The sequence below is a fragment of the Nymphalis io genome, chromosome 12, assembly GCF_905147045.1.
Source record: "Nymphalis io chromosome 12, ilAglIoxx1.1, whole genome shotgun sequence".
Taxonomy (NCBI): domain Eukaryota; kingdom Metazoa; phylum Arthropoda; class Insecta; order Lepidoptera; family Nymphalidae; genus Nymphalis; species Nymphalis io.
In genome coordinates, this window is record NC_065899.1 from 6,050,991 (window position 1) to 6,078,679 (window position 27,689).

A 27,689-nucleotide genomic window follows, 5' to 3' on the forward strand; every position below is an offset into this window, starting at 1 on the left:
GCGTGGCTCCATCCAAGCCAGCTGCCTCAGTCGCACCGGCAACACTGATAACTGGCCCATCCAATATGCCAACCGCGCCGGAGTTTCAACCACGGGAGGCTCAAGAGACGTCTTGGTCCACCGTGGTCAAGAGAGGAAAGGGAGGGAAGAAAGCTTCCCCACCGGCTGAAATCTCCGCTCCAGTTGTCTCAGCGGTGACAAAGACCCATGCGGCCAAGACAAAACTGGCCGCCCCTCGAACAGCTGCAGTTACTGTCACGATGCAACCGGAGGCAGAGGAGAAAGGCGTAACTTACGCACAGGTCCTGGAGCGAGCCGAATAGGGCATAAAGCTCCAGGATCTCGGGATCTGTAGCGGACTTAAGGTCCGTCGCTCGGCAACAGGGGCCAGAGCGTTGGAGTTACCAAAAGCACAGTCGGAGCAGGCGGAGAAGCTTGCGGAGAAGCTTCGTACTGTGCTTGACGGGGTGGCCAACGTTGTCCGGCCCATAACGAGAGTTGACCTGAAGATGACGGGGCTCGACGACTCAGTCACCCCAGAGAAGCTGGTTGCGGCAGTCGCACGTGCAGGGGACTGCACGCCTGAGGCAGTCAAGTGTGGAGCGTTGCAGCGTGGACCCGGATATATGGGTATGGTCCGCGTCACCTGTCCCATTACGGTGGCGAAGAAGCTGTCCGACGCCGGTCGTCTTCTGGAAGGGTGGAGCTCAGCCAAAGTGTACGTCCTGGAACAGCGCCCTCTGCTTTCCTGGGGAAATCCTGTATCGAATCCGCGAGGTAGGGCTGTCCAGGTGTGGGCCCTACTCTCCAGCCTGTCACTACTTAACAGGGGGCAGGTGCACACCTGCGTGAGGCAGCAGGGAGGGTCCGTGGTGGACTTATCGTTAGCTACGCCTGTCGCAGCGTGCAGAGTGAGAAATTGGAGAGTGGAGGAGGAGGTAGGGCTTTGTGCAAGCTCGTCTGGGTAGGTACCATCCACTCATCAGATATTCTACCGCAAAACAGCAATACTTGATATTGTTGTGTTCCGGTTTGAAGGGTGAGTGAGCCAGTGTAATTACAGGCACAAGGGACATAAAATCTTAGTTCCCAAGGTTGGTGGCGCATAGGCTATAAGCGATGGTTGACATTTCTTACAATGCCAATGTCTAAGGGCGTTTGGTGACCACTTACCATCAGGTGGCCCATATGCTCGTCCACCTTCCTATTCTATAAAAAAAAAAAAAAGGTGGAGACTCTGTCGGACCATAGATACATCCGGTTTGAGATCTCCACCTCTTGCAGGCCAGCGGAACCTCTGAGGGTGCCAACCACTCTCCCCAGGTGGTCCCTTGGCCAGCTGAATCGTGAGCTGGTCAGGGAAGCTGCTATCGTGCAGCGGTGGGGTTCCGCGGGAAGAAGGGAGGGTGCCAGTGTCGACGAGCTGGCGGACCGCATGCGCAGCGCTCTAAAGGAGGTGTGCAATGCGGCCATGCCGAGGACCCAGCGCAGGGTACCGCGCCGCCAGGTATACTGGTGGTTGCCTGAAATAGCGGAGCTTCGGGCGACATGTAACCGAGCGCGGAGGGTATACGTCCGCTGTCGCAGGAACAACGGCCTCGACGCGGATTTGGAGGGACGGCTGTGGGCCACTAATCGCCAGCTGAAAAAGGAGCTGCAGCAGGTGATAAGTCAAGCTAAGGAGAGAGCAAGGGAGGAGCTTCTGGTGGGCCTGAACAGGGACCCGTGGGGACGCCCGTACCGTGATGTGCGAGGAAAGTTCCGCACACACGGTGCCCCTGCGACGGAAACGTTGCCACCGGATCTGCTCCTGCGACTGGTAGGTGAATTATTTCCCCAACCAGGCGAACACGTCCCACCAAGTATGCCGTCGCTCCGTAACAGATGACAGTGAGGCTCCACCACACGTTACGGAGCGAGAGATGGAGATGGCCCTCGATCGATTGAGGGCCAGAACCACAGCGCCGGATCCGGACGGGGTTCCAGGGCGTGTTCTGCGTGACGCCCTGTAACATCTAGGTGGGAGGCTTCGGGAACTGTTTGATGAATGTCTATCTAGTGGGCAGTTTCCGAAGCTGTGGAAGGAGGGAAAGTTGGTTCTGTTGCCGAAGGAGGGGCATCCACTCGATTCTCCTTCGGCATATAGGCCAATTGTGCTGCTGAATGAGACGGGCAATCTCTTCGACAAGATCCTCGCTGCCCACTATATGTATGGGACTTATACTCGAAATATAGTCTAGTCTGGATTTTATCCCTGTTGATTTTCCAATGAGTAATTTGATATTAACCCAATTTATAGCTTCTAATCCGATGAATTGCCTAAGGGTGTTTTACAAAGTTTGGGCAAACAATATTAATTTATTGAATATAATATCAATCTAATAATAATAATAATAATTTATTCTCAGACAACAAAAGTCCATACGATTGAGATTGAGAAAAAAAAATATAAATTTCTTACTATATTATTGTTAGACAGGTCCCTTACTTGTTCGACAGACCTTTTAATAGAACGACATTTAATAAACCAACAACTTTGATTTTTAACTTAGATTGCTGGTGACGCCATACATATTGTAATCTTTATCGTCTAAGTTATTTTAAAATATTAGGCAAGTGCACTCGACGTTTTAGCGTCTTAATAATATAATTCAGAAGGTTGACTTAAAAGTAAAACGATCTCCTGAAGTCTGAGTTGATTTGGGGTCCCCTAAGGGATCTATTCATGTACATTTTCTATTCCACATGATATAATATTGTTTGGTGCTGATATCTCATTAGGGTTTAATGTAAATAATAGGGTTTAAAATAAATTTAATGTTTAATAATAAAAAAAGTTTTAAAATTTAGTATTTACAAATGTAAAAAAATGTAAAAGTTATGTATGTGTGTATGTACGTATGAATCGATAGATCAATTGAATCAACTGAATAACATGGCCTTATTTTTGATACTGATTAATAGGAGCCCCCATATAAACGGATTGTTCAGTGGACTAAGCTCTTCCGCATTTGCGGTTTTTTTTTGGATATTCCGATGTTCGGGGCGCACTCAGCGCCCTGGACACCGGTGAGTCCCACATACTCCCCCTATGTTCTCGTGGGAGAAACGCGTAATGCGTTTTTCCAGCGTAAAAAAAGGTGCTAAAGAGTTATGGATATTCATGGATGATATCACATTTAGGAAATGAAATGATTGTCTACTGCTATTTTTTTTTCATGACTCATGTCAGATATCTCAAAATTTACCGCACAATATAATTTAGTAGTGTCTTAATATATTTAAAGTGTAGTGTAAATGTAATGTTCACCATGTTCATGTACTAAGTACTTCAATAAAGCTCTTCAGTCTATGCGATAGACCTTTCAATATATTAACTAGATCAAAAAAGCACGATATATGAAAGCTTGTAATTATTATAACAATAAAATAAAATGCATATTATAATAAGGTTTGAGTTTGCGAATAAATTTAGGAACTCGTTTGAACTTTACCGTTTTGTTATAGTACAAAACTTTATCGCAGTTATACAAGGTGAAATTAAAAAGAGTTGGACCCGTCACATCATAAAGAGCCTAATCGTCGAAGTTTCAAAGTCCAGAATTCGACGAGTCACTTCCAAAATGAATTGGTTAAGATTGTTCATTATTTATACGTAACGATTCAGATACGACCGAATGTTTTGAATTTATTTCTGCAGTTATTATATAATATTGTTGTATATTATATTGAAAAATATATATAATTTTAAACACTATAACAATAATAAGATAAATTTAATGTAATTATTTTTTATTATAACTTACGTGTTGGTGACGGAGAAAAATACAAGTACACGGCTTTCAAAATCCCAGTCATATTAAAACACTTCAAAGATATCTCATATGGTGACACTTCTACCTCGAAAATAGTGAGTAAAGTCAAGCCTTAACATTCAAAAAATTTATATATTAAGATAAAAACAAAATAGTATAATTAATGAAATCATGTCGTCAGCGTGTCGTGGTACCATTAAAATGACTTAGCGTTTGTGAAGATACAATAAGCCAGAGTTGCATTAGGTCGTATTGTACTGTCACACTTAATACTCGCTTACGCGCTAAATAATGACGCAAGAGTGATGGTACAAGAAACATGCTCTGTAACTTGAAAAATTAATGTTATCGGAGTGCGATACGTTTAAGAAGGTAATTGATTCCAAATTTAAATTCTTGTCATACTACGCAATTTATACGTGCACCTATACATCAAATTTAAAATAGTAAAAGAAATGTGTGCGTTGGCATACAACGGTTTTAAAGATTTCTCAAAGTTAAAATTTAATAATATATATAATAATTAAATAAATAAACAATAACAATTAAATACTGCAAAAATATTTATTCGGAAGATTTAGAAACAGACTTATAAACCGATCACAATTGTACACAATTTACCCAAGCTGAGCTTAGGCATTCCAAAATCAAACGGATTTGTCATATAATTTTGTTTACCAGATCCTAAACAAATCCTTTAGTACATTCGAGCGTTCAGTCGGTTTGAACTCGAATAACGAATGAGCCCCTAAATACGAGATCGGACCGCCGTAATGGGTAAACGCATTAAGGTTCAAATGTTTCCATTGTAATTTCAACTCATTTCATTAGGAAATGAAATAAGCTTACGATAAATATTGTTGTAATGTTTTACAGAATATGTAAATAATATTAAATGTTCATAATTATTTAGTATGCAACTACGTGTAAATAATATATATCAAACGTATTTATTTAACACGCTTAAAAAATGTTTTAATACGATATTTTTTCTCAACCCACTTTATAACTCATTATTATTATATAATTATTAAGTATTAATTATATTATTGTATATAATATGTATTTGTGTTTTATTTATATCTATAGCACTTACCTGATATTATGCAATCATACAAGTATATTTTTGTTTATTCAAATAATCGTACTGTTGCTATTTTACACCTAAATGTATAAAGGTGCATGTATTTTTAAATATTCTTAAAAATATATTTAAATATTTCTTAATAACTACCAGACCAAATGAAAAAGATTAAGTGACAATCTTTAAATACAAAAAAGCTCGCAATACAAAAATCTGGCATTTATATTATAATGACGTAAGTCATAGGTTTAACAAAGTGCGTCAGAAAAGTTAGACCTACGATTTACGATTATAGTAAAATTAATTATATTATTAAAATATATAAGGACTATTTCCTAATATATTTTTATATTTTATATTAAATATATTTACTTACAATCAGTTAAAACATTTGGATAAATAATAATATAAATTAAAAGATTTTATTAAAAGTAACAAATTCTATATCTCCATGCATTATGAAACTGTTATACCTGTATTCAACTTTATGTCTACAATAGTAGATAACGTACAATGCGTTCCGTACGAAGAGTTTTACATTTATATGTTGTCCAGAGTATTATGGTAATAAGGATGCCAGAAAGCTCGCATCGGAAACGATAGTCTTTGTTTCAGTAGCTGTTAAATATTTAAACATTGACCGTTTCGTAATACTGTGGATTTCGTTATTTTTGAACACGTAAACGTAACGTAAACGTAAACGTAAATGGCATAAAAACGGCTTATAATTTGTACGAATAAATAAAATATGAACAATATTTTGGTTTATATTTAAACATATTCTTTTAAGCTGCAAAGATAAGCGGTAACAACGAGGTGTTTTTTTTATTCAAAGCTATGAGTGCAAGCATTAATATATATATATATATATATATATATATATATATATATATATACATTGCATTATTGATTTATTATGTGCTTAAAATTTATCTGGTGTTAAGTGGTAAAGGCATCGTAAGGCATTTATACGTGTCGGATGAAATCCTACTTTATTATGTGTATCCATTGGAGATTACCCAGAGGAAAGAATGCGTGGATCTTAAACGAACGTCTCAAGTACAAATCCCAGCGCCAATTTAATATTATGTTTATTTTGTGTTACGAATTTCATGCTTTGCGGTAAAGGAAAACACTGTGAGTAAACCTGTGTGTATCGAATTAAATTCTGCTATCCAATAAAATGGCTTATTTTGTTGTAAAATAAAATATAAATTCCTGTTTTTTAAATTCATATAAAAAAAACACATTAAAATTTACAAATATCGAAACTTGTAAAAGTTAGTTTTAAATATTAATATGTTTATTGCAAGGAGTATTAAGGCTTTTCATGGGCACAATTTTGTTCTAAAATAAATGTTGAGCAAGTCTTTCATTCTCAACCTCTAATGGGTCATAACAGGGACTTTAGGTCTGGGACCCTCATTAATTGACTACCCCTTAATTAATAAGAGGATTTCTGAGACTTTTCCTTGCACTGGTATATTAATAGTCACCCGCTTGACATCACGTCAACTACATTGTTTTTAATCTGTATTTTATGAAGAATTTAATTTAGATTTAATTATTTTAAAAATCAGGTTATAAAAGTTATACAAAATGAGCGATAGCAAAAGAAAAGATCAAACAGACGTAGAATAGATGGGGATTTTTGATAATTCATTTGTAACAACTTAAAATCTATACCATTTGCAAGCTTACCACTATTTTTTTATCTATCATGACCGGACTATAATTTGTTTTTTTTAAAATACTACAACTATATACCTATAGATAAAATAATAAAAAAATCATCTTTTGAAAACGTTATTTATATAATTTATTATTAAAAAATAAAATAAAAAAGTTATATTTAATATGATGTTTATAGTTCTTAGATTTATCTTTGGTTATAAAAGTGCTCGAGTTTTTATTCATTGAAAAAAAAAATGTGGAACTTTAAAAAAATATTGATACGCATAAAATTTGCATTTTAAGATCTTGAAAATAAATTGTTTTGTGTTTTAGAGAATCACAACTAAGTTTTTATAGTTATACAATAGTTTAAATGTTTAAATTAGTTGTATATGTGAGTATTTCTAATTTATTCAGAGTTCTACCTTATTTATATACACATAAAGTTGTTGTGTTTACAAACTGCAAACTTAGCGTGTTTTACAATTCTATTTTTCTTTACCTAAGTATTTTATTTTTCTTTGCTTCTTTGTTATTAGAAATACGAATATACATTCATTAATTAAAAATTAATTAACTCTTTCTAGATAATAAGAGTGCATATTTTAAATAAATACATTTTTAAAATAAATAATATCGTCAAGGTCAGTTTTAAAGAGAATGCGTATGTTGAAAAAATAGTACATCATTCGTTTTCCATACCATATACATGGATGGACTTATTATGGATTGTAATTAAGGCAAATTAGCCTTTATTTATAGTCATATCCGCAGCGTCTTCCTTTTTACTCATAATATCCAGTCTCACACAGTCACACAAATTAGTATAAATATATCGAAACATATATATTTATTTTCTAGCAAATGAATGCTTGGGCATTCATTTGCAAGAAAATATGGGCAGCATTTGGCAACCTTTGTCAAGTCAAGCGTCTTACCTGCCACATACGGTGCCGATACGTGGATACTAACTGCAAGACGAGTCCACTAATTCAAAGTCACTAAGTAATAAGCGAGCTATGCTCGGAATATCTTTGATGGATGAGATCAAAAATGAGATCATCCGGAAAAAAACCGGAGTCACCGACATTGCTTGCTAAATTAGCAGGCTGAAGTGGCAGTGGGCTGGTCACGTATGCCATAGGACATCGGTCCTAAAGGAAAACACTCGTCTGCTCCAACGGCCCGATGGCCGTTGGAGCAGACGAGTGTTTTCCTTTTCAGACGAGTCGTAGAGTGGAGACCGCGAACCGGAAAACGCAGCGTAGGGTGCACTCCAGCCAGGTGGACCATCTTAAGAAGGTGGTGGGTACCGACTGGATGCGGAAACTAGAGGACCGGAACCTTTGGCGCACCTTGGGAGAGGCCTATGTTCAGCAGTGGACATGATTGGCTGTTGATTGATAATGTTATCATAATTATATTGTAACAATAAGATAAATTAAGTGACATTATTTGTAAGTAAATCAATCACGTCTACTTTTTGGTTAGCGTATGGGATTTGTGATTTTTTATTTCTGCTTCGAAATTGGATTCACTTTGCGGCATAAAAGTACGTCGTCTTTGATATTTTTATCCCAACGTTAAATGTCTTAATGTGCTTTAAGCTCTCCGCTTGACAAATTACGTTTGAAGTGAAGGCTTCTATCTGTTTTGCGGTTATTTAAGATAAATGTGATTAAAACTTACTTTAAAGTTTGGAACGCTTATTTTTTTGATAAAATTAAAATTCTTGTCAATAAGATTGATTAGACAAATTGGGGTGATATATTAACTTAATAATTATTATCATTTTTTAAATTTTATCAATAGAAAAAAACGTTTTAGAACCTTTACGTGTAATGTATTAGACATAGTTAACGGTTTATAGGTCATACATCTTGTCAATGTAACTATTCCCTTCATGCTATTTAAAATAAAAATATAATAATGTTTTAATAAACTAAAATTATCCTTGTTTTATCTACTTTCTAATTAACTAAATTATCGTTCAAATAAAAAAAATCAATTTGGATTTTTTTTGTTTGAATGTGAATACGTTTTGTCTGTTCTCGTTGTGAAGTATTTTCGAACAGATGGTAGATTTTTCAGTCTATGGGCTATTGGAGTACCATACATATATTGAAATAGGAGACAATAATACTATTCATTTTATTGCAATAGGATACACACCATGGGTGTTTATTCACAAGATGATACTATTTACACTGTTAATTAATTCGATAAAATTATTTTGTAATAGATGAAAGATTTATATATAGTACAGCATGCTTCAGCATCCATTATACAAAGGAACACTAATAAATACAAGGAAAGGGCACTCTTTGCCGATATATTTGATATACTGAAGAACGGCACTACTCAATTGCACCACAAAGACTTGTAAAATTAATATTTGCGTTACACACTTGGAATATTGTATAGCAGATGAATTCGATATTATGATTTGATTAACATACGCTTTCTCAGTAATAGTAACAGTTAAAGTGGTTATGTATTATCTGCAAGTCTAAAAGCCGCTAGCTTGATTAAATGCATAGGGTTCAAGTTCTAGAGCGACACCGACATTGTGGCCTCCTCCGTTGAAGTTCTGACCGTCAATAGCGGCAGAGAATGTCAGTCACGCGTGGGCAGAGTTTCTGTTGATATCCGAGACCTATGAGAGACTTGTTGTTGATCTTGGCATGCAGTGAGGCATCCTGGTCCAGTGCGAATCTGACACCAACTTCAAACAGAGTGTCTGAAGATCCAGAGGTCTACTTCGTGCTGACACCACAGTCCACTCGTGCGATATTCAAAATATTTAAATATTTTAAATGCCATGTTAAGAGTTGTTTATTTTATAGACGAATATAATAATTTTAATGCATTTTCAATCACCCCTATCTCAGAAATATGCAGAAAACATCACACGGCACACCTATTTCATCTTTATAAAGGTAAATTTTAAAGTCACTCTCGTGGCACATCTTATACGTACAGAACTGACATCCGTATTTCCTTGAGATGTTTTTCCTTCGTAAAACGAGCACTTTCAGATTTCAACCCGGAAAATATTTGTGGAACTCTAAATATATTGAGGCCAATGGAAATAAATTTTTTTGGTGAAAATAATGGAGGGACATAGACGAATTCTTTCAATACTTCATCGATACCTTGTGATAATTGAATTTGATGGATTGGTTATTGTATTAAATTGAACCATAATAATTATTTTTCCAACACATCATCTTTTTATTTCTACTCGTATATAAGTTTTTCATTCATAATTATTTACCTTATGTTTTTTTTTTGTTTTTTGACTTTATTTACCGTATTCATAATTGTTAGTGATGTCCATATTTTGGACAACAATAGACCATTATCTTTTTGCATATCTATAGTACAACACCTTTTAAATTATATAGGTTTTATTATTTTTAAATATATATAATTCATTTTTCAATTTTTTTTATTAATATTATAAATTTAATATAGTGATATAATAATTATAATAATTATTATATTAATTATAAATCCCGTATCTTAAATAATTCTAGTAAGATTTTAAAAACTCATAATTTCTGATACTAGATATCATGTTGATTTGTCTATCACAGTTATTAAATTGTAAAGAGATTATTTATGGTGGTGGTTCAATTATGATAGGCATTTTAGACGGAAGGTATATGAATTTCAAAATATAATAGAAGAGTCCAACAACGTATCGCCGAAAAAAAATATTATATATAAACTGAATCCAATATTGATAATAAAATATATATTTAAATTTCGATTTAAAATCATACACAATTTCGCCGAACGAAAGAGAATCATTAATCATATGTCCCATTTCCATCTGTCGGTGAAAGAAAAAACATGGCTACATTCGTAACGCGTTCCAACCGCTACACTGAAGTTTGTACAATACGAATACAAGCGCGTCATTTTTCCATCTCTGATTCTTTCCCGCCTACACTTGAAGCCTCAATAAGGGCGCGCTACCTATTTGATTTGTATATTCGAATTGATACATGCCAGTGAAAGCGGTCATGCGAGATATATAAGGAAACCCTAACAAAAAATAAGACTGAATGTGAGACGGAACATTTTGTCATATAGAAATGAAAGAAAGATTAATAATTATTCAAAGGATTTAATTCTCGATTTTGCTTTCAGTGTTCTTTGTCTCCTTAAATGTTTGTCAAAGACAAGTTTTCTCTTACTAGCAATACTATCAATTTTAAAATGTTAGTATAACATTCGTAAAATATATATGTATTATCAGATTGCAGACTTTGTGATATATATGCAGTTATCACGTTTTGCCATTGTAAAGCTAATAAATACAGAGGGCGCTCTGATTTAGTAAACATCGACTCCGCATATTATGTCGTTTTAAATTAAAATTTATTAGTTTTTAACAGTTTAAGTTGCATTACTTTTTTAATAACATCTCAAACAATGTGTGTTATCGTTATTGTTGGTTACACTTCATTAATTTCGTGGTAAAAGAACAATTAAAGTGTATATAGACGACAATAAGATTATGTGGTAACTAAAGTTAAGTTAAACTTTAATTAAAGTGCTAAGGATTTAAATGTGAACTGTGGATTTAATTATTATTACAAAGCAATATTCAAAGAACTCAGTTTTAGTGCATTACAGGAAATTAAATGTGTATCGAACTAAATTAATTAGTGAGTGAACATTTTATAAGTGTGGGTGAACTTATTATTACATGGCCGGTAACTTAATAACAAAGTTATGTCGATTTCATCTATCGACAAACTGATGAAACGTATCTGTAATTTGGTGTCACTCACGTAAGTAAAGATTGGTCTAATGGTACCTACGGCCGCCTCAAGCTATACTAAGACGACTGATCAGGGTTCTAATCCTTACCAAATCTGAACTGAATAAATTTTTATAAAATTTGTATCTTTCTTGAATACATTAAAAGAAACTTCTAAACTTTAAAATAATGTCTTCTAAAATTAAATTTGAATGTTGTTTTCGAAATCCCAATTCAGTAGAAAAAATCAAATGTCAGATATGTTTAAGGAAATATCATTATGCTTGTGTTAGTACCACTAAAACATCGTATGCTGAACTGACAGAGCATTCCAAAATCTCCTGGCTCTGTCCGACTTGCTCGAGACCTAAGAGCGATAATACAAATACGCCAGTGAGATAACCGGCGAGCAATATCTCACCACAAGAATCAAATAATATTACGGTTAGGCGCATACAAACAAGCAACGCTAGCAATGTATTAAGTGATGAGACATTAAATGAAGTACGAAGCATCTTTCGAGAAGAACTTAAATGTATAATCGATGCATTTAAAGTAAATATTATGAATGAAATAAATGGAAAAATCAATGAGGTACTCGAAAACATGTCTAGCATAACATCGTCTATTACTTTCATGGAAAAAGAATTTGAAGAAGTAAAGCAGGAAATGAACAGTAAAACACAAATTATTAAGTCTCTTGAGAATGAAAATAAGTTGTTACGTTCTGACATTTCAAATCTTCATTCTAGACTCGCATTACTTGAACAACAATCTAGGGCATATAATCTAGAAATACAATGCATCCCAGAATTCAGGTCAGAAAATCTTGTAACTACTGTAAAACAAATAGCTAACACCGTGAAATGTAACTTAAACGATAATGACATACAAACTTGTACGAGGATTATGAAAATCAATAAGGATAGCCCACGCCCAAGATCGGTTCTGGTGAAATTTAGTACAATAAGAACTAGAGATAGTTTTTTGGCGGCTGTCATATCATTTAATAAAAAAGCGGGCAATAACAAAGAAAAACTGAATACGAGTCACCTAGGAATTAGCGGGGACAAAAAACCTGTTTATGTATGTGAACATCTTCCTCCTGACATAAAAGCCCTGCATGCTGAAGCACGTTTAAAGTCAAAACAAATTGGATACCGCTATGTATGGGTGAAGAATGGACGAGTATATATGCGCAAAACTGAAAATACGGAATACGTTTATGTAAAAAATACTGATATTCTTAAGAATTTATCGTAATATTAATTTTGTATGTTTTCTTAATTAAAAGAGTTGGTTATAATTTGTAAAATACGATTCGTTATAATGTTATTATCAGAATGTTAGGGGTATAAATACTACCTTGCAAGATGTAAATCGCGAAGTATTAAGTAATAATTATGATGTTATTATTTTAACCGAAACATGGCTTAACAGCAATGTCTCTGATAATGAAATATTTGATGATAGATATTTTATTTATAGGCGTGACAGAGAAACATGCAAGTACTCTCATAAGAAAACTGGTGGTGGTGTCCTTATAGCAATCTCAAAAAGCTTTCCATCGCGTCGGTGTTTTGAGCTGGAGACCGATTGTGAGGATCTCTGGGTCTCTATAGAAATCTATTCTGGGAATCACTTAACAAAAATACACTTATGTGCTGTGTATTTTCCTCCTCCCTTAAACCAAAGCTTTTTAGAAGTATTTATTGACAAGGCAAGTAATATAATAACTAATAATTATGGCGACCACTGCGCTACGGTAATTATTGGAGACTTTAATTTACCCGGATTAGCATGGAATGAACCAAATACTGTGATGATCCCTGACACTCATTCAAATAACTCATCGCTTAAAAATATATTTAAAGAATTTCTTGACTTTAATTCGCTATATCAGCTTAACAACGTAAAAAATATTAAACACAATTTGCTGGACTATGTTCTCTGTGACCGGGACATGATGAGTGTAAATGAGAGCTTATCTCCATTACGTAAAATCGATACATTCCATCCTCCTCTAGATGTAATTATAAAAATACCTTCGAAATCTCCCTCTTCAAAAAATAATTCAAAAAACAAATATCAATTCTTTAAAGCCGATTATGACATCATATTGGCATCTCTTAACAATGTTGATTGGCTTCAAGAATTCAAGGATTGTCTCGATAATGTTAATGAAATGGTAGATGGGTTTTATACCATACTATATACAACTATTAATAAATACGTCCCGAAAAAACCTGTGTCACAAAAGTCTTATCCATCTTGGTTTACACCCACCTTAATAAAATGCCTAAAAAGAAAATCTAAGCTCCATATTAAATTAAAACAGTATAACAACCCATTGGATAGAATAGAATTTCAATACCTAAGAAAAGACTGTAACAAATTGATCAAACATTGTTATGACAATTACATAACGATGATTGAAAATGCAATCTCGAAGAATCCTCGGTATTTTTGGACGCATTTCAAAAACAAGCGTAAAAATTCTAGCGCCTACCCTACATCGATGGTCTATGGAAATGTCGAAGCAAAAAATAAACAAGATGTTTCGAATCTTTTTGCAGCGTATTTTTCCTCCGTCTATGTAAATGACAACACATCAAACTACTGTGCACCTGATCCCAAAACTTACGTTGGTAATATATACCTATCACAAGGCGACATCGAAAAAAAATTAAAGAGGCTTGATCATAATAAAGGCGCAGGACCAGATAACATATCTCCCTACTTCCTTTCAATGTGTGCGTCTACTTTATCTTTTCCATTGTATCTCATTTTTAATACATCTTTAAATACAGGAATATTTCCACAAGTTTGGAAGGAGGCGAGAATTGTACCTGTGTTTAAAAGCAATGATCCCGCTTCCGTCGAAAATTATCGTCCGATATCAATCTTGTCAGCTGTGGCAAAGGTCTTCGAAAGTCTTGTACATTATAATTTAGCAGATTATCTTAAATCCCATATAAATAGTAATCAGCACGGATTCGTATCAGGAAGATCTACTAATACCAACCTTGTCACCTTTGTTACAGAAACAGTTAGAGCTGTAGATGAGGGTGAACAAATTGATGCAATTTATACAGATTTTTCGAAGGCTTTTGATACGGTTAACCACTCTATATTATTGGAGATATTGAGATCGTTCGGTATAACTGACACCTTACTAAAGTGGTGCACCTCTTATATTAACGCACGCCCATCTACAGTAGTTATTGATGGATATCAGTCAGTTCCATACATTGCACATTCAGGAGTACCACAGGGGTCAAATCTAGGTCCATTATTTTTTAATATATTTATAAACGAGTTACCCTTAATATTTAAACACGTTAGAGCCTACTTGTATGCTGATGATTTAAAAATAACAAAGACTATTAAAACTCACAATGACGTGACAATAGTACAGGAAGATATTGATCGCCTTGAAAACTGGTGCAAATTACATAAAATGAAATTAAACATCAAGAAGTGCTACCATATTCAGTTTACACGAAAAAGAAACACTATAGAAAGTGCGTACAATATATCTGGTATTACTATAAACAAGGTGCAAACTATTCGAGATTTAGGAGTTATTTTGGACTCGAAGCTTCAATTTAATACTCACGTCGAACACATTACAACATCCGCATTCAAGTCTTTTCATTTTGAGAAACTCTAAGGAGCTACATAAGTCATATACAATCATAACTCTTTACAACTCCTTGGTTAGAAGTAAACTGGAATACTGTTCTGTTGTCTGGAGCCCTCAATATAAAATTCATATTGATACAATCGAGAGAGTGCAAAAGAAGTTTTTAAAATTTTTACATTATAGATTTAATAACTTGAGGGGCGAACAGTACCAGGACCGACTTAATAACTACCACTTACTGTCCTTGAATTGTCGAAGAAAACTTTTAGATCTAACGTTTCTACACAAATTATTAAATAATAAAATTGATTGCCCACAAATCCTCTCTATGATTGGTTTTAACGTGCCTTTCAGAATACCTAGATACGAGTCACCGTTATTTGTAACAACTAAACAAAAAACCAACCTAGGAAAAAATTCACCAATAAACAGACTAGCTAGGACGTATAACGAGCTATCGACTGGTATCAATGAACTAGACATCTTGCATGATAGTAACTACTCCTTTAAAAATAAAATTGCCTCACATCTAAAACACTTTACATAGAATATAAATAAATAGTTATGATGTTATGTTATCTGCTTTTTTCTGTGTTTTTTTTTATATCGTGAAATTTTTTTTTAAATACTTGTGAACAATTTTTTGACACCATTACTTTGTTACTTTGATTATTCAATGGAATTCTTATATAGTTTTATTAGCTTTTTTTCCTTTTTTACAATTTTTATTTTTTACATAAATTAAGATAAATCCTGTATTTTGTAAGCATGTTTTTTTACGCAAATGAATATCTATTATTTTTATTAATGTAACTCTGTTAGTCGATGATTGCCTATAACAAATTGCATGCTGTAATTACCTGTAAGTAAAAGAACAATTGAAATGTATTACTAAAAATTACTGCTGTACACGAATTATTGTATCTTTTGTTGGTAGTTCTAAAATAAAAAAAAAAAAAAAAAAATACAAACAATTATTTTTGATGTAACTAACTGTTGCAAAGTAAACTAACTAAATTCATTGAATTCAAGCCGTCTTTGCGGATTATCATATTATTATTTTTTATATTTTAAATACCAGCAATTTCAAAATTGTTGTATGTTAAATTACAAAATCAATCTTATGAATATTTTAAAATTATACAGAATTATATTTGTCGAACAAATATTGTGTGCATATTATAATGCTAGTATTTGGAGCATGCATCGTTAATAACGTTGAAAACATCGTCGACACGCGCATTTCCATATCCATCCGAACAACTCTTGTTATCCTGAACATTTTGAATAAAGAGTCAACATTTCAACTTCAAATTACAGTTGATATTAACTATAAGTTTGCATCCAATTTACATAACAACATTGTATAAGATCTTCGATATTTGAAATACGAAGAAATATTATGTTTACGCCAAAAAAGTTTTTTTTTTGTATTTAAGAATGTTTTAGTATAATTGGTTTTCAACAAAGTAGTCAGCTAATTAGATCGTCTGGGCCAGTCTTTACAGTTGCAACAACAACCATGTTATATTTCAGTATTGAATCTATGAACAATACTGTTGATCGAACTAACAAAAATATTCCATACAACATACAACACAACAATTTAATGATAATAAGGGCTATGCTCCTGGAAGTGCTATAGAAAGAGTTATCCATTTAACTTCATTTAGCCAGTATACTCTGCCTTGCTTGGGTACTATAACATATTTTATATAGCACATTTTTTAGGTAAAAGCTAAAATTCAGTCAATCAATTTTTATTAGATTTTCAAATTCTAAAGTTACTACTAATCAAATATTAAGCAGAAAATTATAATGTCCTTAAAAGGTTACCTCTTATTGCGCTTATTCAATATAGCTTCGTTATAACATAATACTTTTTTCTAGGTGGCAATTACGTAGATGCGTCTCTCAATTTCACTTCAATAAATTGCCAAAAATGCTGCACATAATAGCCCATCGCTTTTTAACTGTGAATAAATTTGACACGTTCTCATAAAGCACATCACTTCAGTGTAACAAGCATCGGTTTTAAATTGAAATCCCAGTGAACAAGTAATTTCTATCATTTAAATGTCAAAGGAACTACCTATCTATAAATATATGTCTATAATATACAGTTAAGCAAATAATTCTTCATTTGCGAGGAATAATAATACTTATACATAAATCATATTAATTTGCTTATATTGCTTAATGAAACATAGCTATATATTATTTGGGCTTGGCGCCACCTAGAGACAGTTTCATTCTAAAACCATTCAATGAAAATTTTTCATTTTTTAATTATTTTTTAACTCATATCGCCTTTCCATAAATACCACTAAAACCTCAAAAACTTTTCTCTATAGCCGCACTTCAACAAAATCGAGCCTAAGTGTTGGCAATAAAGCAGAAGTAGCTAATGACTTATGGTGAACCAAAAAGAGATATTACCAAAAAACCGCTAGTGGTTTATACAAGCGCAAATCTCCAATCACCTGTACCAAACCGGACGTGGGACAAGTCGAATCGTATCAACACCAACAGTCATCTTTATCACCGTTAGATGCACAAAAATAATGTTGGAGGACAGGATCCAACAAAGCCATTAATTAGCAGGACTTGAACACAAGACCACACCGAACTACCACTAAATATCGGATAACGCGGCTCGTTTTGAACCTACGATATTTAGATCCCTAGCTTAAATATTGCAAAGATCTAATTAATGTAAAAAATAAGCATTACTAAGTATTAACCTACCATAGTATGGATTGCCTGATATGTTAGTAGTCATTAATTTTAGTTTAAATCAAAAGAACTTTAATTGAAAGGATACACTTAGCCATCCAAATTATCTAAAAAAATATAACTTAGTAATTTAAATACCACATATGTAGCAAGTTTAAGTCATTAAAAAGTAAAGCAAAAGCTTGCATTATTAAATAACATTAACTCGAATTAGCTGAAATGAAAACGGTGACTTTAGTGAGTTTTAAACGATTAAAATAACATTGTTCCGTACCCTTATAATTTTAGCCTTAGAGTTCAAAATTCAACAAAAATTAAATAGTTTATTCAGCTACAGTTGGTAGACTACTGTACCTGTGTTTAAATTTGTTACTTTTATCATTGAATAATTTATATGTTTTAATGGAGCATTTAATGAGCACGTTTTTAAAATAACACTCACATAAATAATTCTAATTTAAATGGAAAAACTTATACAGAATTGTCTTAAAGAATATCCATTAAAATAGTGTACAATCAAAAAACTCAAGTAACATAAAAAAAGCAAATGAATCGCTAGTTTCTTTAATACCTCTCGTTCATTTAATGTAAGTACGGTAACAGCCTGTTAATGTCCCACTGCTGGGCTAAGGCCTTCTCCCCCTTTTGAGGAGAAGGTTTTGGAGCTCATTCCACCACGCTGTTCCAATGCGGGTTGGTGGAATACACATGTGGCAGAATTTCAGTGAAATTAGACACAAGCAGGTTTCCTCACGATGTTTTCCTTCACCGTATAGGTGCTTGCCCGAGTTTGAACCCACGATCATCGGTTAATATTCACGCATTCTAACCACTGGGACCATCTCAGCTTGTATTTTTTTTTGTAATTAATGTAATTATTTTTAAATAATTTAATAGGAATTAATTGATATTACAAATAATGGTTGGGTATGTCATCATCGTTTGTAATGTCATATCTTAGTCGTTGATTAATAACGTTATAATTCTATGATTATAACAAACAATAGAAACATCCAATACTAATACATGTGAGTTATTTAGATAAGAGCGAACATAAAATTTAATCCTTGTATCTATTACTATAATTTATCTATAAATGAATAATAATTATATTATTTCAAATTCAGTATATCGGAGTTACGGAGAGCTAATAAACCTCTTGTATAATCTTAAATAGTAATTATCATAACATTTTCATATTTGAATAATTTATTTTATTATTATGCGTTATTATTATACTAAACTAAATTAAATTTTCACTTACATTATATATATATATATATATATATATATATATATATATATATATATATATATATATTATATATATATATATATATATAATATATATATATATATATATATATATATATATATATATATATAATATATATATTGGTTATTATGCATGTTCAACGGACCAATATATAATATATATATTGGTCCGTTGAACATACATAAATATATATTGTAATAGCATATAATAGTATTCATTGAAATTATTTAAAAAATACAATAACGTTTATGTCAAAAATGAAAAAAATATACGTTTGTTGTACTACAAAGCCATTCAGAAATGGACGGGAAAAGCCGATAATTTTTCTATTGCTTTATTTTATTTAAAAAAAAGCAAAAATCTGAAATAAACCTAAATATTTTTCATGGTTGTGTTCCGGTTCGAAAGGTGAACCCAGAGTTGAGATACAGGCATTACTTATTAAATCCCGTTGTTGACCGTATAAATAGTACGTAGGGAGATCTTAAAGTATCAACATCAATTCTCTCATGTCAATTACTATTGCGTATGCCATTTGCTCGTTTGCCTTCAATTTCGTCGTTTTTTGAGATGAATCTGCTTCCACTATAATAATTATAGAATATATTATATGCTATTTGTCACGTAATTTGAACTAAAGTTATTGGTAGTGTAAGAATAATTATGTACAAAATCAATAAATTTACCGCCTTTTATATAATCCGAATAGGTTGATCATCTTTTAGCAATAAAACAAAATCAAAAAAGTTATTGCAGTAAATATTGCCGTTGCTAAAAGAGAATTGTGTATGCTGTTGTACAAAAAAAAATTAAAGGATTTCTTAGTGTGATGACTAGTCCTTAAAGGGTAAAGAAGAAATAAGGCGTTCAAATTCCTATAAAGTCTGATCGGTAACTACTTCAAGTTTCGCAAAACTTTAGCAAACTATTTATCATTATTGTGGATATCTGTAGATAATATCTGACCAAGAGCTGAATCGACTCTCCTGATATTAAAACCGTTAACTTTGCCAAAGTGCATATTATTACCTACGGATATGTAATCAATGTTTAAGACAAGAAAATTCTAAAACAAAATGTCCAGCGTAATGAAAACGGTATAATGTCGTAGCTATTCAGTTTTATTGGCACTTGGAGGGGAAACTTCAGTCGTATGGAACGAAATGCATATGAGACTGAAACTAACATGGGCGGTGAGGAAATGGACTCCCTTGAGCTTAGTTTGACAGTTTTTATAACATATTGAAAAATGTAAACGCCAAAAAGCATATAAAATTAACATACAATACAATATACATATATGTATTTATTAATACATTTTTAATATGCATATGATAAAAGTGATAAATTTCGCTTCATTAAGGTCTGTGATAAATGACAAGGTTACAATATTATTGGTAATTCTTGCACATACATACACACATTAAAATACTAATAAAAGAACGTATATTAAAACAATCATACATACATACAAGCACATATACACATAAACATACTGACAATTATATTTATAACCTTATTCCTTATTGCATTAAGCCTATCTTTATTCGGCCGACTTATATCGTTATTCAAGTTGTATAACGTTATGAAAACGTTGTAATGACACAGCCATTACTTTTTATCACCTCTTGAGATAACGGCTTGGCATCAGATGCATATAGAAAATGAGTTCTCTTTATTGAAAAATTGAGTTAAATGAACTTCAGATTAAATAAATCTTCTGTATTTAATTATATCCAGTATTTTCTGGCACTATAACGACTATCGAAGCTAATTTTAATTAAAAATATTCGATAGAGATGTAACAAATTTAATTAAACATTATCTCTGTGTGGGTCTAATATTAATTCACGGATAATACAAGCCAGTGTTTTGTGCAGGCTCGTTTTGATGGATGAAATACTTTGTATTATTGTGTTGTGGTTTGAATTAAAAGCAGCCAGAGTAAAAGCGATGATACGTCACAGATCCAATCTAAATTCCACGGTTTGGAATACAGGTGCAATATTGCCTACATATCGATCTTGTGCAGGTTAATTTTCGAAGAGTGATCAAAGGATTTACACGACTTAATACCTCCTTCGCCCTTCTACCATCGAACAACCATGCGCCATAAGAGCTTACACCTTACGTCGTCGACTGTTCACTTACTCGCAGGAAGCGTTTTACTTATTCATTTCATGCTTACAGCGAAAATGTGCAATGTTCTTCCGGAGTCTGTGTTTCCTGATCAAGCGCATTCAATCTAAGACTATGACTGTGAATTATGTATAGTTATTTGTATGCCTTCTCAAATAATAGTTATTAATTACTAATATAATAAATACGAATGAATTTCTGAACGACACAATTTCTAGAAAATACTAAAGTCGTACGTACGTCAAATTATAAAATGAATTTTTATTGAGCGACAGGTTTTATATTTGTTTTCTTAAAACCTAATGAAAACATTCAATAATAATAGCAATAGCGAGAATAAGAAAATTAATATATTTTATATTTTAATTATATACAAGCAATATAATGGTGAAATATTAGAAGCTTACTTATAATGTAATTCGTTTTTGGTCGTAAATTGAAATTTAGTAGTGTTTTGTTATAGGAGTGAAACATTCCCTATACCCAGCGTAAGGTAAAATATCAATGTCAAATTTGCGTGCAACGTAAAATATATATATCGTTTGACTGGAACCGGAACGCTACAGACGCGAAAGTGCTCCAATTCTGTCACGTGTACTTCGTTGCACGCCATTCCATTCCATTTCATTTTTTAAATATCTATACACTTTAGCAGCTCCAGCTCCAGCAGCTAAAGTGTAAAGATATTTAAAAAATGGAATGGCGTGCTGTCTTCTAATTTCAAATTTACTATTTAGCCTCAGGTGCGTCATAGTGAGTTTATATAGTCTATAACTTTTTTCAATAATTAGGCAAAAATAGGTTTTGATTTCGGACTGATATATAAATAACAAAAATTAATATCAGATAAGCTCACTTAAACAATATAAATATTAATTTAGTTATCTGTTCGTCTGTCTGTAAAGGTAATTAGAAGGTTTTACAATAGACTAATATCTAAGCCATTTATACTACTAGTTGTTAAGTTTATACATGTTACTTTGTTCGCAAAAACAAATGAATAAACAAAAAAGTATATATTCAAAAATACCTTGGTCATGAACATATAAATGCATCGAAATCAAATTACATATGGCGTAACTGTCTGCGATCACATCGCTGACGCTCATATTGATTGCAATAATACTATCAAATCATTGTAGACAACATCAATAAAAAAAAGCTTTTAAGTCCTTGAAACATTGATAATATATTTGCTCTCTTTTTGGAAAACTTTCACCGTTCCAATAACAGCGTTAAAACAACACTGCTATAGTATAATTAAAATATATAATCGAGTAAGGCTAACGAATATTATATACATACTTGTATTTAGGTTAAACAAGTCTATCAAGCATAACGTCCGTTCTAAGATTTAAAGAAAAATATTCATATGGTAGAAAAAACTGTTGAAAAAAAAATCAATTAATTATTATCAATAAACGTGGCATATTGTTTTCAGATATTCACTACCCGAATGAATATACAAAACTTTTTTCGACTGAAACATGTCATATGTTGACATAGATAGAATTATGTTCAATTAAAAATATATCACAGAGAAATGTAAATTAAAGTGAGCAGATCACGTGGTATAAAGTAAATATCTTTAAATTAGTAGTATTCGATATTTGAAAAAAGAGAACAGACAAATGGAACAGCAAAATAGAAGTTTGGAGTATATTAAATACAAGTTTCCGCCCGCATCTTCGTCCACGGGGACGGGGGGGGGGGAACTTGTTATGAAGATCGGTCGAGTAGTTAAGCCATGAAAGCGTAACAAACCATAAAACAAATTCACTTTCGAATTCAAAATATTAGTAAAGATTAAAGCAAGAGCGGAAGTGACATGGAAGAGGAAAGCATTAGACAAAAATTTATGGTTGAGTTTAAGCGAGGCTTATGCCGGAAGGCGAAATGATCATAGCATTAGTACTATACAAACATTTGTAAGCGAATTAGTTTGCTTAATATTAATTGAAATTAATTATTTTATATAATAATTAATAATTTCAAGCAGCGTGGAGGAATATGCTCCAATCCGTCTTCGTATTACTTTTATTTTAATTTTTATCTATGTTTGTATTATTTGGGTTTACACTATATCGATTGTGTTGATCTATTAACAATGGCTTAATAATTTCAAACCAAAATGATTCTAATTTGTCGAAGTCGTTATTGATTTTATACGAAAAAAATCTTAGAATAAAACATCGTTATATAAAATATAACCATTTAGTAATTTAATTCGAAAGACATTAAACTTTTTCACAGCTGAATATGTTAACATACAAAATGGCGATTCTGAATCAGTGAGGCGTTGTTTATTCGAATATAATAAGATTTATGAATAATTTATTCAGCTCGTTTCACCATCTGCGTTATGTCTTTATTTTAACTTTATTACGATTTGATTACAGTACAGTTGTATATTTAATATTTATTAATATTTCTCGTGAACACTTCTAACGAAAACATCAATTGAATCAGGCAATTTTAAACGCTAAGATTGAAATTTGATTTAATTTTAAGTTGAGTCGACATAGCTTAGTGATTAGAACACGTGAATCTTAACTGAAGATTGCCCGTTCAAATCCGGAACAGCATCACTGAATTTGTAGGTGCTTACATTTAAGTGAAACATCGTAAGGAAACTCGCATGTGTCAGCTGAATTTGTAAGTGTGTATCCACTAACCCGCATTGGAGCAGCGTAGTGGAAAGAGCTCTAAGTCTTCTCATCAACAAGGAGATTAGGGCTTACCTAAGCAGTGGAATATTTACTGGCTGTAGACTATATATGTATATATATAATCTTCTAAAAGTGGTTAAAATAAATGAAAAAGGTATGTATTGATATTTACAGTACAGTAACAGTAACAGCCTGTTAATTTCCCACTGCTGGGCTAAGGCCTCCTCTCCTTTTTTTTTTGAGGAGAAGGTTTGGAGCTTATTCCACCACGCTGCTCCAATGCGGGTTGGTAGAATACACATGTGGCAGAATTTCAATGAAATTAGACACATGCAGGTTTCCTCACGATGTTTTCCTTCACCGTTAAGCACGAGATGAATTATAAACACAAATTAAGCACATGAAAATTCAGTGGTGCTTGCCCGGGTTTGAACCCACGATCATCGGTTAAGATTCACGCGTTCTTACGACTAGGCCATCTCGGCTTCATTGATATTTAATATAGGATTTTTATTACATAATTAAATATAACAAAGTTTTTGCAAAAAAAACAACACAGGTCTAAACTTACAGCATTCTCTTCTCTTTGCGTCATAATATTTTATTATATTTTGATTTTTTTTTAAATTATTTATGGCTATTATAGGAAGTATTCCTAGGTGCCTGGTTAAGTATGTTTAAAGTTATAATGACATAAAGTTTACGTTCAAATATAGTTTTTCTTGATTATTTATTCTTTGTATACTTATGTAAGTAGTGTTTTTTGATTTGTATACTTATGTAAGTAATTTTTCTTGATTTGTATACTTATGTAAAAAAAACTATTTTTGTGGTTTTACTGAAATTTCCTGGGATGGAATAAAAAGCGTCATTTTGCTTTCGCTATTTTTATGTTATTTAGTAATAAATACAATCGTTTGTTACAAACGTCTTAATTTGCAATTGCAATAAATATTAACATTAATTAAAGTGTTGCATTTAGAAAAATAATCACATAATATAATGTGTCATTAAACGACCAGTTACGCACCGGCAATTACAAGTAAAACATTATTACACTCAAACTATATTATTATATAACTGTATCGTGTATTGTGTAACACGTGTGGGTAAACATGTGCTATCTCTAAGTAAGTAAGTCACATCTTTGTATTCCTTATTTCGTTGATTATGTCTGCCCACAACCTAAAGATGAAGTCAAGTTTTTCTGTCCAATTTTTTTAGAAGCAGCACGGAATCTAGAATATAGTTGTTTTTACATTCTTGTGCCTCGAAAAGAACGTTAATTCGTTGGTCCTGCATCTGAATTTAACTTAAATACAATATTCGTATATAATGCAATAAAACTATTCGTCTTGTTTTAATATTAAGATAACTAGTTAACAGGTTTCAGGTTATATACAGAAAGTGATCAACTATAATAATGTAATTTTAAAAGATTATTTACAAAATAATACACTATTTATTTATGTTTATATGAGTTATATATTAGTTTATTATTAAACTTTAGTACACAATGCATTATAGACAAAACATTATACATTTTACATATTATATAAGTCAATACACAAAATAAAATTCAATTATAAAAAAAAAAACAGTTAGTTGAAACCGTTTCTAATTCTATATTATCAATGACGAAACATTTTTGATTTTTTTTATGAATATTGTAAAGTTTCATAAGCTCAATGATCCCTAATAAATATAAGGTTTCTATTTCACATATATCATATTTTTCTGGGCGGTAATAAAATCATCTAGAAAACAAATTAATGTAAGTCATTACGAAATTTACCCTCGGTTCTTCCATGTACGAACGTGTCAAATGATATGTAAAAAAAAATTCTAAAAGCAACCATCAACAAAATATATTTTAAATATGATCGATCATTTCTTTATGGCAGAGCATTGTTCGATATACGTCAATTACTACTGAAGGTCGGTCATATATTTGAAAAGATAGTGACCTGAAAGTAATAGGGTTGACGGTTAGGATTCCAAAAACAATGCATTGAGTAAGGTACTGATATTGACAGACACGTAACACGGGTCAATAATGCTTTTGACGTGGTGATATATGACTTTGTTAAACATAAAGTGTCTATTTTTTATGATACAATCAATTTTTGGTGACTAAAATTTCGGAAAAATCGGAAGTAAAAATCGGAATCGGAAATAAAAATCGGAAGGGCACCAACCGTGTCTGTTGTCAGGAAGACGACGTCTGACGTCTGAAGCTTAATTTCAATATGATCGGTTGAGGAGATAAAAGCTTGTTGCTGAGTTTGTTACACAAACAAATAACTCATTATAATTATCAAAACGACTCGATTTTAAATCTAAATAAAAAAACTACTTAATTGGTAGATTTTTCTAGTACTTAAAGTTACAACCTGTAAAATTTCCACTGCTGGGCTGGGGCTGAGGCTGAGGCTGCTCCAATACTGGTTTGTTTACGATTTTTTATTAAAAATATGCGAAATACGCAGGTATTTCTTTTGCGAAGCCTACCTTAACAGTAAAAATTAATCACATGAAAATTCAATGCTACTAGCACCGGCTTGAACTGTCAATCAAATTCTAACCACCGGGCTATTCAAGTACGTATATTGTCATTTATGTATAATTATACATGTGAATTTAATGTTAAGCTAATACCAGTTCGGAAAGTGCATTCTACCGAAAACAACCGATAAGAAACTCGTTAGGTACCCTTGTCCTCTAATTACATTGTACGGTAATTGAATACGATTAAATTTATTATTAAGATAATCTTATTTTTCACTACAGTTTTAAATCATTAAATAGGAAACTATTGAGAAAACTTAATTCAAGTATTAATTTTAATTGTTGTTAATGATTTAATTTTATCTATCTCAAATTGTAATACTCGCAAATACGAAAGTAATTATATTTACAAATTTAATTAATTGTGAAACATTCAATAAATGTTTACATAATTATTTCAACTCTGCTAGTTGTCGCTTAAATACCCCATTGAAGTCCATTTGACAGTGACTAATCAACATTTATAACAATGATAATAATTTCAATTGAAACCCTAAATAGACTTATTGAAAGCCATACATCAAAATATTCAAAGCTAATAATTGCTATCAGATAATAAATTGAAATAGCGTTCCATTTTAAGCATATGTAATGCATAGATAACCGAATTACCCACTAAATAGGTGTTTCGGTGAGCCAATTTCGGTTGTAGATTCGCTTAGGTTTCACACAAATCTCGAACATAATACCCATTTGGATCCAATTCGATCCGGGCATTCACGTGAATTAAATTTTCAAATTGAACGTTCATAGCGATTAAAGTAGACTAAAATAGTTCCACCTGCCACTACGGCTATACTATTAATACAAAATTGTGGAATTAATTATTTTGAGATATTATGTATTTTTTAATTTTACGAAAAACATTTAAACGAGAGAACAGAATAATATGATACCATGTTCGTCTGATACAATTATTTTACAATCTGAAAATTTGAGTGTCGAGTTTTTCATTTTCGATTGTATCGTACAGTTTACAAAAGAGCAGGCAGATCTTTATGTGTAAAAATACAAGTTATATTTTGCACAACTTATAAAAGTAATATGTATAATAGATTGCATTTTGAATTAGCATGTACTGTATACATAGCAGACAAGATGGCCCAGTGGTTAGAACGCGTGAATCTTAACCGATGATCGTGACCCAGGCAAGAACCACTGAATTTTAATGTGCTTAATTTGTGTTTATAATTCATCTCGTGCTTGATGGTGAAGGAAAACATCATGAGGAAATCTGCATGTGTATAATTTCATTTCAATTCTGCCACGTGTGCATTCGACCAACCCGCATTGGAGCAGCGTGTTGGA

The 27,689-nt window shown here is 32.5% G+C and overlaps 1 pseudogene; it reads left to right on the plus strand.

Annotated features, from left to right (window-relative positions):
* The first annotated feature begins 509 nt into the window (after positions 1-509).
* The window catches only part of LOC126772566 (uncharacterized), a 50,214-nt pseudogene continuing 23,034 nt past the window's right edge, over positions 510-27,689 (plus strand).